We start from the raw sequence: 14,256 nt of genomic DNA, 5'->3' as shown, positions 1-14,256 counted from the left end.
ACACTAAGTAGTCCCAAGCAGTAAGTTTATAGTAAATAAACTAGATTTAAACACAGTTCTTAGTGAAGGCAATAAGTTATGCAAGTAATTCAAAAGTAGTAGTTGTTACTTATCCGTTTTGCAGAGGGTATGTGTTGTAGTATTTTAGTAGCAAGGGTCTCTATAGTGTAGCGTCTCCTGAGAGAAGATATCCTTAGGGTGTCCCCAGCAATGGCAGCATGGCAGCGTTGCTTCAGTTAAGGCATGAGTAGATTGGTGGTAGAAATCCAGCTTAGCATGATGTCCAGCATGGGGAAAGGTTGATACCAGTAGATAGTAGCGTAGCCCAGGGCTGTCTTAATGAGAGGGCACACCTGGGCACTGCCAAGGGGCCCCAGCTGCATGGGGGGCCCCTGCACTATCCCCAAAGCAGCTGGTCCTTGAGCCCACGCTGCCCCAAAATTGGGGGCCCCATGATGGCACTGAGAGTGATATATACACAGGGAGGCAGTCTGCCTCCTACCTACTTGATGTCTGTTTACCTGCACTGTCATCATTGTAGGGGCCCCAGAGCATTACTTTGCCCAGGGGCCCATAATGCTTTTAAGATGGCCCTGGCGTATCCGGCTACGTGTGATACACGCCGTTCTGTTTATACCTGAGAGGCATGTGTGCCGAATACAGCGCTGATTGCGCTCGGCACTTCCGCGCTACAAGCTGGAACGCACGCGGCGCCGGGCGATGACGTCATTGCGCGCTCGCCGTATGCGTACCAGCGTGGAACGCAATACGGCAAATAGCGCCGTTTACAGCAGGCCGCTATTGTGAGAACATAAATCTGACACAAGGTCCTCCGTAACAACCTTATGTCATTCCAAGAAAGAAAAAAATTCTGCATCCAAACACATGAACTTGCACAGTGTCCTTGACGTTTGGAATCCCATCTCGGAATACGTCGCTTTGCCCCCTGACCGCAATTACGTCGCCGCTTATGCAAGTCGTGCATTACAGACAAATAACTCACGTCTACAGAAAATAGCTAAATGCTTAAAATATTCTTAACCGTGTCAAGAAAATGGATACGACTCTCAAAAAATATTCAAAAGCACAAAGCAGCTCTCAGGCTGTGTCATTATTTACACAGTTATCTCGCCTCCCAGGTTTGCTTTGCAATATCCTTCAATGCTTATTCCTTGTATGGTGGATACAAGAGCGCCCCCGGTGTTAAAATGTGGAAGTGCTTGCTGGATGTATGCTTTATGTTATACAAAGAATAACTAAACCCAAGAATAGAACTGTAATGTATTGAAGCTTACCAGTCCTTGGAAGTGATGGCCGCATACAAATTCATTGTTCAGACTAAGTATGTTTCCTTCTGTCCCAGTTCCAGTGTCCTTGTAACTTACTGTACCCTGAAAATTTCTTGTCAGCCTTTACAGCTATCGTCTGAACTATAGAACACCTCCTCATATGAAATGGAGATAAGACAAACCCATATCAGGAGAGCAGCTGAGGGTGACAACACTACACTTCTACTTTTTTAACTATTTAACCACTTACCCCCCGGACCATATTGCTGCCCAAAGACCAGAGACCTTTTTGCGATTCGGGACTGCGTCGCTTTAACAGACAATTGCGCGGTCGTGCGACGTGGCTCCCAAACAAAATAGGCGTCCTTTTTTCCCACAAATAGAGCTTTCTTTCGGTGATATTTGATATTAAATATCCCCCAAAAATATATAAAAAAACATTTTTTTTCCTCAGTTTAGGCCGATACGTATTCTTCTATATATTTTTCGTAAAAAAAAACGCAATAAGCGTTAATTGATTGGTTTGCGCAAAAGTTATAGCATTTACAAAATAGGGGGTATTTTTATGGCATTTTTATTAATATTTTTTTTTTACTAGTAATGGCGGCGATTAGCGATTTTTTTCGGTACTGCGACATTATGGCGGACACTTTTGACACATTTTTGGGACCATTGGCATTTTTATAGCGATCAGTGCTATAAAAATGCATTGGATTACTATAAAAATGCCACTGGCAGTGAAGGGGTTAACACTAGGGGGTGGGGAAGGGGTTAAGTATGCCTGGGTGTGTTCTTACTGTGGGGGGGGTGGACTCACTAGGGGAAACACTGATCCTCTGTTCATACATTGTATGAACCGAAGATCAGCATTTCCCCTGCTGACAGGACCGGGAGCTGTGTGTTTACACACACAGCTCCCGGTCCCCGCTCTGTAACGAGCGGTCGCGTGTGCCCGGCGGCGATCGCGCCCGCCGGGCACACGCACGGGAGTCGGGGGCGCCGTAGAGTCGGGGGCGAGAGCCGCCGTATAGCACGGGAGTCGGGGGCGAGAGCCGCCGTATAGCTACGGGCTCTCGCCCAGCAGAGCCGACCTGCCGCCGTAGAATGACGGCGGCTGGTCGGCAAGCAGTTAATGACCGAGTCTCTTTCTGAGATTTGGTGTTTACAAGTTAAAAACTGCTTTTTTTTTTGCTAGAAAATTACTTAGAACCCTCAAACATTATATATATATATTTCTAACACCCTAGAAAATAAAATGGCGGTCATTGCAATACTTTACGTCACACCGTATTTGCGCAGCGGTCTTACAAGTGCACTTTTTTGGGGGAAAAAACACTTTTATGAATAAAAAAATGAGACAACAGTAAAGTTAGCCCATTTTTTTTTATATTGTGAAAGATAATGTTATGCCAAGTAAATTGATACCCAACATGTCACGCTTCAAAATTGCGCCCGCTCTTGGAATGGCGACAAACGTTTACCCTTTAAAAATCTTCATAGGCAACGTTTAAAACATTCTACAGGTTGCAAGTTTTGAGTTACAGAGGAGGTCTAGAGCTAGAATTATTTCTCTCGCTCTACTGATCGTGGCGATACCTCACATGTGTGGTTTGAACACCGTTTTAATATGCTCACGTATGCGTTCGCTTCTGCGCAGGAGCTCGGCGCGTATTTAAAAAATGCTCTCACCAGTACCCATCAAATGCAGCCTACCAGCACCCAGCCACTGCGCCTCTGACACTATGTGCTAATGGAGCGTTGGCTACCTGCTGATGCTGAGACTTAGTTGCTTGCTGCAGAGAGAAGAGAGTAGGAACCCCAGTGGCTGGGCGCCCTAGGCGGTTGTCTAGATTGCCTAGTGGTAGCACCAGCTCTGAATGTACATAGATCATAGGAGTTATTGCAATTGGCTGCACAGTGCTGACATCGTTAGGAACCTATTCTGCTATCTCCCAATTGTCAGCTGTGGGTGACGGCTGGGTCACAGTTCTGGGGATGCCGATAAAGTGCGCCCCATAACAACATAACACTAAAGCCCGTCTGCCCTGCTGGATATATGGATATTGCTGTCATAAAGGGGTTAAAATGCTCACATTGATCCCTGTCGGGAACTGAAATTATAATTTTTTAAAGTAATGATAGTAATAAGAATGGGACTAATGATAATTTCTCATCTACACTTTAAAACAAGAAAACACAATTAAGTCCAAATACCATGAATTCCTCTGTGGCCTGTTATCAGCTTAAGCTGAGATGGTGCAACATCTTTTACAAACAAAATAAAATTTTAAGGTCTATAGGAAAGAATTAAAAATAAACCATAGCTTACATTTTTATTTTGAAAAAATAAATTTAAAAAAATGTCTATAGCAATTTGCAGATTATATAACGAAATGATAATGTGGTGTTGCTTCATGTTCATAGGTGGTACCTAATAATCAGGGCTTTTTTTCTCAGAGAATAGGTTTAGGAACTCCCCCTTTCGGAGTTACCCCTTTGCTCCGCCCCTACCTACCTCCAAACACAAAAAATCCCCTCCAGCAACAATAGATCTCCCAGCAGCCAGCATTAATAGACACTGTAGCACAACCCAAAAACACACTGGGGGGTGCCTCTAAGTGCAATATTTATAAGAACTTTAATGGAGCATCCAAATAAACACTCACATGTGTTCCATATGAGTGTGCATATCTAGTAGTATCAACTGGGGGGGTCACCTAAGTTCCAGGTCGGTAGCCAGCTGCCGCTGGTGGCATCGGACGGTGCGAGCCAGGTCACGGCTCATCGTATGTAGAGGAGGACTTCCGTAACTACCGTGGAAGTGATGCCACATCCGGAGGATGGGCCTGGTAATGCGTTTCAGGCCTCGTACACACGACCGGATCTATCCGCTGGGATTGATCCGTGGATCAGTTCCAGCGGACAAATCCGGTCGTCTGTACGGCCTAGCGGATATTTATCTGCGGAGATTCCTCCGGCCGATCGATTTCAAGCGGATATAAATTTCTTAGCATGCTAATAAATCTATCCGCTTGAATCGTGTCCAGTGGTTTGATCCGGTCGTCTGTACAGACTCACCGGATCAATCCGTCCGCTCCCCTCCCTCGCATGCGTCGTAATGATTCGACGCATGCGTGGAAGTACTTACCTTCCAGCGTCGCGCACGTCGCCGCGTCATCGTCGCGGCGACGGCGCGACACGTCTCCGCGGATGTATTCCGCGCGGATTTCGATCTGTTGGTTAGTACAGCCATCAGATCCAAATCCGCCAGAGGATTTATCCGCTGGAAACGGTCCGGCGGACCGTTTCCAGCGGATATCCTCTCGTGTGTACGGGGGCCTTAGAGCGCCAATGAAATCCTTTACTAAACCATAGCACAACCCAGCACCCCTTGCCATTACATACATTCATTGCTGGAGTTTCCGGAACTGCCTTCCCCCACGTTCCTGCTGAAAAAAAGCCCGGCTAATAATAATGCATTGTAGGTAGCTACTGTGTTTCAATGTATGCTACTAGACTTGATAACCCTCCACCTCAATGCCATCCATAGATGTCATGTTTGCTCTATCCCCAAGCCATGTGGCTGACAGCACAGCATTGTCCTAAAGGGAGGAGCAAGTTTGGTCCTAGAGGGCACCCTGAATCTAAGGGGCACTCTATAGAATCTCTTCCCTTCAGTGCTCTGATGCCCCGTACACACGAACGGAAATTCCGCCAGCAAAAGTCTGATGTGAGCTTTTGGTCGGAAATTCAGACCGTGTGTAGGCTCCCTCGGACTTTTGCTGTCAGAATTTCCACCAGCAAAAGATTGAGAGCTGGTTCTCAAATTTTCCGACAGAAAAAAATTCCAAACGTCTGTAGCAATTCCGACACGCAAAATTCCGATGCATGCTCGGGAAACAATTCAACGCATTCTCGGAAGGATTGAACTTAATTTCTCGCCTCGTCATAGTGTTGTACGTCACCACGTTCTTGGCGATCGAAAGTTCAGAGAACTTTTGTTTGACCTTGCGTATGCAAGCCAAGCTTGAGCGGAATTCCGTCGGAAAAACCACCCAAGGTTTTTCCGACTGAATTTCCGCTCGTGTTAACGGGGCATTGGGGGTTATTCTTACCCCTGTCACAAGGGCTAAAGTGGATTTCTACAATAGAAGGTAAAAGCAAAGTCAGCAAAATATAAAGGGGTGGAGACTAAGCAATACTTTGTGCTATTTTGTGTAGCTTTCCTTCCTGTCCCAGTGGCAGTTGTCACCAGGAAATGTTCGCGTTTATTGCATCAACATCCAGTCAATTTAAACCAGTCATTCTCAAGCAAGGTTCTGTGGAACCCTAGGGTTCCTCCAGAAGTTGCCAATGGTTCCTTGAGTTGTGGCTGATCGGCTTCCCAGTTGATGGTACAGACATAGTTCCAGAGCTAACACTACTTGGTAGAGCCAGTGGAATGACACAAATGATCCTTTTGGCTGTCTATAGGGTGGCATTCTCACTACCACTGTGAGGTGGGCATTCTTTCCACTTTATTGTTCAGTCGTGTCCGACTCTTTGTGACCTCATGGACCATAGCGCACCAGGCTTTTCTGTCCTCCACTGCCTCTTGCTGTTTGGTTAACTTCGGCTAGGATTCACAAAGCACTTACGCCGACGTATCTGGAGATACGCAGCGTAAGTGTAAATATGCGCCGTCGTATCTGTGCGCCGTGCACACCAAACTAGATACGCCTGAAAATAGTCTTCCTTCGACTGACGTAACTTGCCTACGCCGGCGTATCGTAGACGCATATTTACGCTGGGCGCATTTGCCGCTCCCATGGATTTTCTATGCACATATGCAAATGAGGGAGATACGCCGATATACGAACGTACTTGTGCCTGGCGAATTATATACGCGGTTTGCGTAAGTCGTACGTCCGGCGTAAAGTTAAGCCCCATATATGAGGCGCAACTCATGCTAAGGTATGGACCAGGGAACACAGCCGTCGTATTTTACATTTTTTACGTAGTACGTGAATAGGGCTGGGCGTAGGTTACGTTCACGTCGTAGGCAGTGATCCGTCGTATCTTAGGGAGTAATTCCGACGCAATTCTGAGCATGCGCACAGGGATGCGTCCACGGGACGGCGCATGCTCCGTTCGTTATTCGCATCTATTTGGCGCTCGGCCCATCATTTGCATGGGGTCACGCCTCATTAGCATGGCTCACGCCCACTTCCACCTACGCCGGATTACACCGAGGAAACCCGGCGCAGTTTGGGAGGCAAGTGCTTTGTGAATTCTGTGCTTGCCTCTCTGCGCTGCGTCGGCGTAGCGTATATTAGATAGGCTACGGCGGCATAAATATGGGCCAATGTATGTGAATCCGGGCCTTCATGTTCATTGTTTCGATGATGCTATCTATCCATCTTGTTTTCTGTTGTCCTCTTTTTCCTTCCATGTTTCCCAGCATCACAGTCTTTTGAGTTTCAGATTTAGCACCGGTCCTTCCAGTGAATATTCAGGGTTGATTTCCTTCAGGATTGACTGGTTTGATCTTCTTCCAGTGAATAGGATTGGTCCATCCAATGAATATTCAGGGTTGATTTCTTTCAGGATTGACTGGTTTGATCTTCTTGCCATCCTAGGGACTTTCACCTTTTTTCCACTAACTACCAAAATAAGGGGCAATTTTCCCACAGGTCTTCCAATGGGATCTCGTTGCCCAGATGCCCAATTGAGATACTACCAATACAACTTTGTCAAGTACATTAGTACCCACGTGTATCTATCTAAGGTTTCAGGATTATCCACCAAGCAATGAATTGGTTTTAGCAGACTTTCCCCAAAACCTACAAATTATTTCAAGGATTTCTGAAGGAAATTGGTTGAGAAAGGCCAATTTAAACAATTGAATTAATTGTACATAAAATAAACATCTGAGCAAATTTGGCCAACATAAATCCAAATGAGTCCTAGAGAAAGTAGGTTTATAAACATATAATTTTATATTTATAGCTGAGAAATAAAATAGTGAAACAAAAAAAAAAAATTCTGAAGTTGGATTCCCTTTAAGCCTCAGCATTACAGCTGCTGTGATTACACGAGAAATGGCCGTATCTGATTATTCTTGATTTGAGATACTTGAATTTAAATAACCGAAATGGATTGTCGTTTGTTTTCAAACACACAAGAGATGTTGAGTGTCTTAAAGGATGCTAAGATATTCAATACCCTTGATTTATCCTCTGCTCACCATCAATTTCACTGACAGAGGACAGACAAATATACCTGAAAATTCACTAAGAGGTGGAATATTTTATTTTTCTGAAATGGTGCTTTGGGTTTGTGTAACTAAAATACAAAGGAATGAGGGGTATTTCTATAGATATCAAGTTATCCATCGACAGCAGCTCAATGTAGCGAATAGAAACGAGTACAGTGATTTTAATAAAATTTATTTTTCAGTGAAATTACTGATTTTGCTACAGCAAAATTTCACTAAAGCTCCTTAGGTAAAAATGTCCTTAAAAAAAAAAAATATATATATATATATATATATATATATATATATATATATATATATATATATATATATATATATATTATATATTTTTTTAAATATGTTTACTTAAACGTAGTGGCCCGGATTCAGAGAGCAATTGCGCCTGCGTAACCATAGTTACGCAGCGCAATTGCTTACTTGCGCCGGCGTAACGAATGCTCCTGATTCAGGAACCTCGTTACGCCGACTTCAGCCTAAGATATGCGTGGCATAAGGCTCTTATGCCCGCATATCTTAGGCTGCATTCTTGCGATGGCCGCTAGGTGGCGTTCCCGTTGTGCTCAGCGTATAGTATGCAAATTGCATACTAACGCCGATTTACAAAGTTACGCGAGCCCTGCGTACGCAGTTTACGTTGTTTGCGTACGGCAGTTTTCGCGTAAGGCTGCCCCTGCTATTAGCAGGGGCAGCCAATGTTACGTATACCCGTCGTTCCCGCGTCGCGAAATTTGAACTGTACGTAGTTTGCGTAAGTGAATCGTGAATGGCGCTGGACGCCATTCACGTTCACTTTGAAGCAAATGACGTCCTTGCGACGTCATTTGCCGCAATGCACGTCGGGAAAGTTTCCCGACGGAGCATGCACTCTACGATCGGTGCGGGAACGCGTCTAATTTAAATGATTCCCGCCCCCTACGGGATCATTTAAATTGCGCGCGCTTACGCCGGGCATTTTGTCGGAGCGCCCACGCAATTTACGGAGCTACTGCTCCGTGAATCGCGGGTAGCGCAGAAAATTTGCAGGGGCGCAGGGCAAAAACGTTGCCCTGCGCCTCCGTAAAAACTGCGCAAAGGTACCTGAATCTGCCCCATTGTTTTTTGGAGAGTGGTGTATCTAGGGTAATATAATGTATTTAATTTAGGGATTATAGTCTTCTTTATATTTGTGTTTCCCCCTCTTTTGCTTTTGATAGTTATTTGTGTATTGTTTTAAGTGCTTATTTTTATTTTTTTACTGTCTACTTTTTTCCATCTGTTAAAAAAAAAACATGTGAAAAAATAAGGCTAATGAGGGTTTTTTTTTTTGCACAAGAACTGCTCCAGAAAAAAATTGATGCTTCTGTAACCCTCAGACCTTTATAAGCCACCACAAACAGAAATCTAAACAGATATAAAAGACACAAAAAAATATGTAAAAGTAAAATCAAAGCAACAGCACACAAATTAGGGATTTTTTTGGCATAAGAACTGGCCTAAGAAAGTTAAAATGAGCTTCTGAAACCCTCAGGACCAAAAATAAATAAAAATAAAGCTGAAATCTAGATACCGTAGATATTAAAAAGACACAAAATAGCTAAAATATAAAATCAAAGCAATAGCACACAAACAAGGGCTTTTTTTTGCACAAGAATTGGTCTAGGAAAGTTGAAAGAAGCTTCCATAACCCTCAGGCCCCAATTACAAATCACAAAAAAAAATTAAGATGAAATGTAGACAGATATAAAAGACACAAAAAAAAAAAAATAATAATAAAAAAAAAATCCAAACAGTACACACAATGGCTTTTTTGGCACAAGAACAGGTCCAAGATAATTAAAAGGAGCCCCTGTAACCCTCAGTTCCCAATTACAAACCACCAAACAAATTAAAACGGAAATCTAAACATATACCGTATATACTCGAGTATAAGCCGGCCCGAATATAAGCCGAGGCACCTATTTTTGTCACAAAAAAATGGGAAAACGTATTGACTCAAGTAAAAGCCTAGGGTGAGAATGCAGCAGCTACTATAAGTGGAAAAGAGGGTCAACAATGCCCATTTGCAGCTTCACTGTGCCCATTGCAGCCTCACTGTGCCCATTGCAGCCAGACCTCACTGTGACCATTGCAGCCTCACTGTGCCCATTGCAGCCAGACCTCACTGTGACCATTGCAGCCAGACCAAACCATACCCATTGCAGCTTGACATCACTGTGCCCATTGCAGAATCACTTTGCCGTGTACCTTAGTCCGGGAAATGCAGATTCAGACGGCGGCCGGGCAGTGTTAAAACGTTGCGCTCCTCCTTGTCCTGTTCCGTGATAGGCGGAACACTCAGTTTCCCAGCAGACACTGTGTTCAGTGTTCCACCTATCATGGACACCATGATAGACGAGAGGACGAGAGGGCGTCTGTGATAGGCGGAACAGGACAAAGAGGAGCGGGACTTTTCAACACTGCCCAGCCACCGTCTGCATGTCACGGTACACTGACTCGAGTATAAACCGAGTGGGTCACTATCAGCCCAAAAAAAAGGACTGAAAAACTCGGCTTATAATCTAGAATATACGGTATATATACCGTAAGTCATGAAAAATAAATAATAATAAAAAAAAAAATCAAAGCAATGGTACACAAATGAGGGCTTTTCTTGGCACAAGAACTGGAAAGTTGAAAGACACATCTGTAACCCTCAGGTCCCATTTGCAAACCACCAAAAAAAAAAGACAAAAAAAAAATCTAGACAGATATAAAAGATACAACAATAACTAAAATAATTAAAAGAAACAAAGCAATAGTGCACAAGTGAGGGCTTTTTTTTCCACAAGAACTGGTCCAGAGGTGAAAGACTCAATTGATGAAGCCATATAATTTGATTAAGATTTGTATACAATACTTATTGTAAAAATAACATTTTACAAAGGGATCATCCATTGCACTCAGTTTGCAAATGAAGCAATAATGTAAGCACCCTTTGTAAAACGCTTTTAACCAGGTGATCCCATCCCTTGTAAGAGAGAGGAAGTGTAGACTCTTTCAGTCCATGTACAGTGGGGATCGAAAGTTTGGGCACCCCAGGTAAAAATTTGTATTAATGTGCATAACGAAGCCAAGGAAAGATGGAAGAATCTCCAAAAGGCATCAAATTACAGATTAGACATTCTTATAATATGTCAAAAAAAGTTAGATTTGATTTCCATCATTTACACTTTCAAAATTACAGAAAACAAAAAAAATGGTGTCTGCAAAAGTTTGGGCACCCTGCAGAATTTATAGCCTGCACTGCCCCCTTTGCAAAGCTGAGACCTGCGAGTGTCATGGATTGTTCTCAATCATCGTCTGGGAAGACCAGGTGATGTCAATCTCAAAGGTTTTAAATGCCCAGACTCATCTGACCTTGCCCCAACAATCAGCACCATGGGTTCTTCTAAGCAGAAAACTGAAACTGAAAATAGTTGACGCTCACAAAGCTGGAGAAGCTATAAGAAGATAGCAAAGCGTTTTCAGATGTCAATATCCTCTGTTCGGAATGTAATTAAGAAATGGCAGTCATCATGAACAGTGAAAGTTAAAGCAAGATCTGGAAGACCAAGAAAAATATCAGACAGAACAGCTCGCAGGATTGTGAGAAAAGCAATTCAAAACCCACGTTTGACTGCACGATCCCTCCAGAAAGATCTGGCAGACACTGGAGTTGTGGTACACTATTCCACTATAAAGAGATACTTTTACAAATATGGTCTTCATGGAAGAGTCATCGGAAGAAAACCTCTTCTACGTCCTCACCACAAAAATCAGCGTTTGAACTTTGCAAATGAACATATAGACAAGCCTCATGCATTTTGGAAACAAGTTCTGTGGACCGATGAGGTTAAAATAGAACTTTTTGGCCGGAATGAGCAAAGGTACGTTTGGAGAAGAAAGGGCACAGAATTTAATGAAAAGAACCTCTGTACAACTGTGAAGCATGGGGGTGGATCAATCATGCTTTGGGGTTGTATTGCAGCCAGTGGCACAGGGAACATTTCACGAGTAGAAGGAAAAATGGATTCAATAAAATGTCAGCAAATTTTGGATGGTAACTTGATGCCATCTGTGAAAAAGCTGAAGTTAAAGAGAGGATGGCTTCTACAAATGGATAATGATCCTAAACACACCTCAAAATCCACGGGGGATTACATCAAGAGGCGTAAACTGAAGGTTTTGCCATTGCCTTCACAATCTCCTGACCTCAACATAATTGAAAATCTATGGATAGACCTTAAAAGAGCAGTGTGTGACAGACAGCCCAGAAATCTCAAAGAACTGGAAGACTTTTGTAAGGAAGAATGGGCAAAGATACTTCAAACAAGAATTGAAAGACTCTTGGCTGGCTACAAAAAGTGTTTACAAGCTGTGATACTTGCCAAAGGGGGCAGTAAAAGATATTAACTCTGCAGGGTGCCCAAACTTTTGCAGATGCCATTTTTTTGTTTTCTGTAATTTTGAAAGTGTAAATGATGGAAATAAAATCTAACTTTTTTTTACATATTATAAGAATGTCTAATCTGTAATTTGATGCCTTTTGGAGATTTTTCCATCTTTCCTTGGCTTCGTTATGCACATTAATACACATTTTTACCTGGGTGCCCAAACTTTCGATCCCCACTCTATATAATCTAATCCTGCTGCTTTTAAAGTTTATTTGAATACGCCGCTGTAAAATGAGTGAACACTGCTGATTTGTTTGGAGCCTGACACCCACTGGCTGCAAGTGGTAAATATAGAAATGTTTTAAAATATTTAAAACTATTACTTACAATACATAATTTACCCAGTGACATAAATTTGAATCAACCATTAAAATAATTGCTGAGAAATACAATTTGTCCTTTTACCTACAGAGGAAAAAAAATGCATTGTTACATAGCATATTGATTAATAACACCAAACAAGTAGATATTATCAGGGCACTAACATGAATCAATCCACATGTTATGAAAATGTTACAATTATTCCATGGTTTTATTATATAAACAGAAGCTCTACGCGTTTCTTAGACCAAAGGTCTACTTCCTCAGGAGTAAGTAAATGGTATTGATCTATAAATACACACAACATTTAAATTAGTATCAAATATCAATTAAGTTTTATAATTGGTATTTGTTAAAAAATGTTATTATTTGTGTATTTGTAGATCAATACCTCCCCTGAGGAAGTAGACCTTCGGTCTAAGAAATGCGTAGAGTTTATGTTTCGCCCCAATCAACATATTTTCCTGTTTGGATTGCACGCTGCGAGAATAACATTAATGATTGAATTTTTACATGGGGATTGACATTTATTATATGTTGTTTTTAATGACATAAACTGTACAGACAGCATTCTAAGGCTACTTGTTATTTTGAGGTGTATGTAATAGTTGATTAAACAGTATAGTTATACAACATGAAATGATGCTATATGCAAGAAACATTGAATGTTTTTTTTAATTAGTTTGTGTAATAAAAATAAGGAATATTTTTTAACATGATTATTGATTGATATATACACAGTGGGGGTCATTTACAAAAGGCAAATCCACTTTGCACTGAAAGTGCACTTGGAAGTACAGTCGCTGTAAATCTGAGGGGTAGATCTAAAATGAAGGGAAGCTCTGCTGATTTTATCATCCAATCATGTGCAAGCTAAAATGCATTTTTTTATTTTCCTTGCATGTCCCCCTCAGATCTATAGTGACTGCACTTTGTAGTGCAAAGTGGATTTTCCTTTAGTAAATAACCCCCAGTATCTCACAAAAGTGACAACACTAAAGAAATGACACTTTGCTACAATGTAGTGAGTGTCCAGCTTGTATAACAGTGTAAATTTGCTGTCCCCTCAAAATAAATCAACATACACCCATTAATGTCAAAACCGCTGGCAACAAAAGTGAGTACACCCCTAAGTGAAAATGTCCAAATTGGGCCCAATTAGGCATTTTCCCTCCCCGGTGACTTGTTAGTGTTACAAGGTCTCAGGTGTGAATGGGGAGCAGGTGTGTTTTTGGTGTTATCACTCTCCCTCTCTCATACTGTTCACTGGAAGTTCAACATGGCACCTCATGGCAAACAAACACTCTGGGGATCTGCAAAAAAGAATTGTTGCTCTACATAAAGATGGCCTAGGCTATGATTGCCAAGACCCTGAAACTGAGCTGCAGCACGGTGGCCAAGACCATACAGTGGATTAACAGGACAGGTTCCACTCAGAACAGACCAGGTGGTCGACCAAAGAAGTTGAGTGCACGTGTTCAGCGTCATATGCAGAGGTTATCTTTGGGAAATAGACCTTTGAGTGCTGCCAGCATTGCTGAAGAGATTGAAGGGGTGGGGGGTCAGCCTGTCAGTGCTCAGACCATACGCCGCACACTGCATCAAATTGGTCTGCATGGCTGTCGTCCCAGAAGGAAGACTCTTCTAAAGATGATGCACAAGAAATCGCGCAAACAGTTTGCTGAAGACAAGCAGACTAAGGACATGGATTACTGGAACTATGTCCTGTGGTCAAATGAGACCAAGATAGACTTATTTGGTTCAGATGGTGACAAGCGTGTGTGGGGGCAACCAGGTGAGGAGGACAAAGACAAGTGTGTCTTGCCTACAGTCAAGCATGGTGGTGGGAGTGTCATGGTCTGGGGCTGCATGAGAGCTACAGATCATTGAGGGAACCATGAATGCCAACATATACTGTGACATACTGAAGCAGAGCATG

At 42.6% G+C, this 14,256-nt stretch overlaps 1 protein-coding gene across 1 annotated transcript in view; it reads left to right on the top strand.

The window, feature by feature from the left end:
• NXPH1 (neurexophilin 1) overlaps positions 1 to 14,256 on the top strand; it is a 392,663-nt gene that overhangs the window by 289,591 nt on the left and 88,816 nt on the right. The gene's annotated exons all lie outside the window — the stretch shown is intronic.

Source organism: Rana temporaria, chromosome 5 (assembly GCF_905171775.1).
Source record: "Rana temporaria chromosome 5, aRanTem1.1, whole genome shotgun sequence".
Classification (NCBI taxonomy): domain Eukaryota; kingdom Metazoa; phylum Chordata; class Amphibia; order Anura; family Ranidae; genus Rana; species Rana temporaria.
This window is presented reverse-complemented; position numbering and strand designations above follow the sequence as displayed.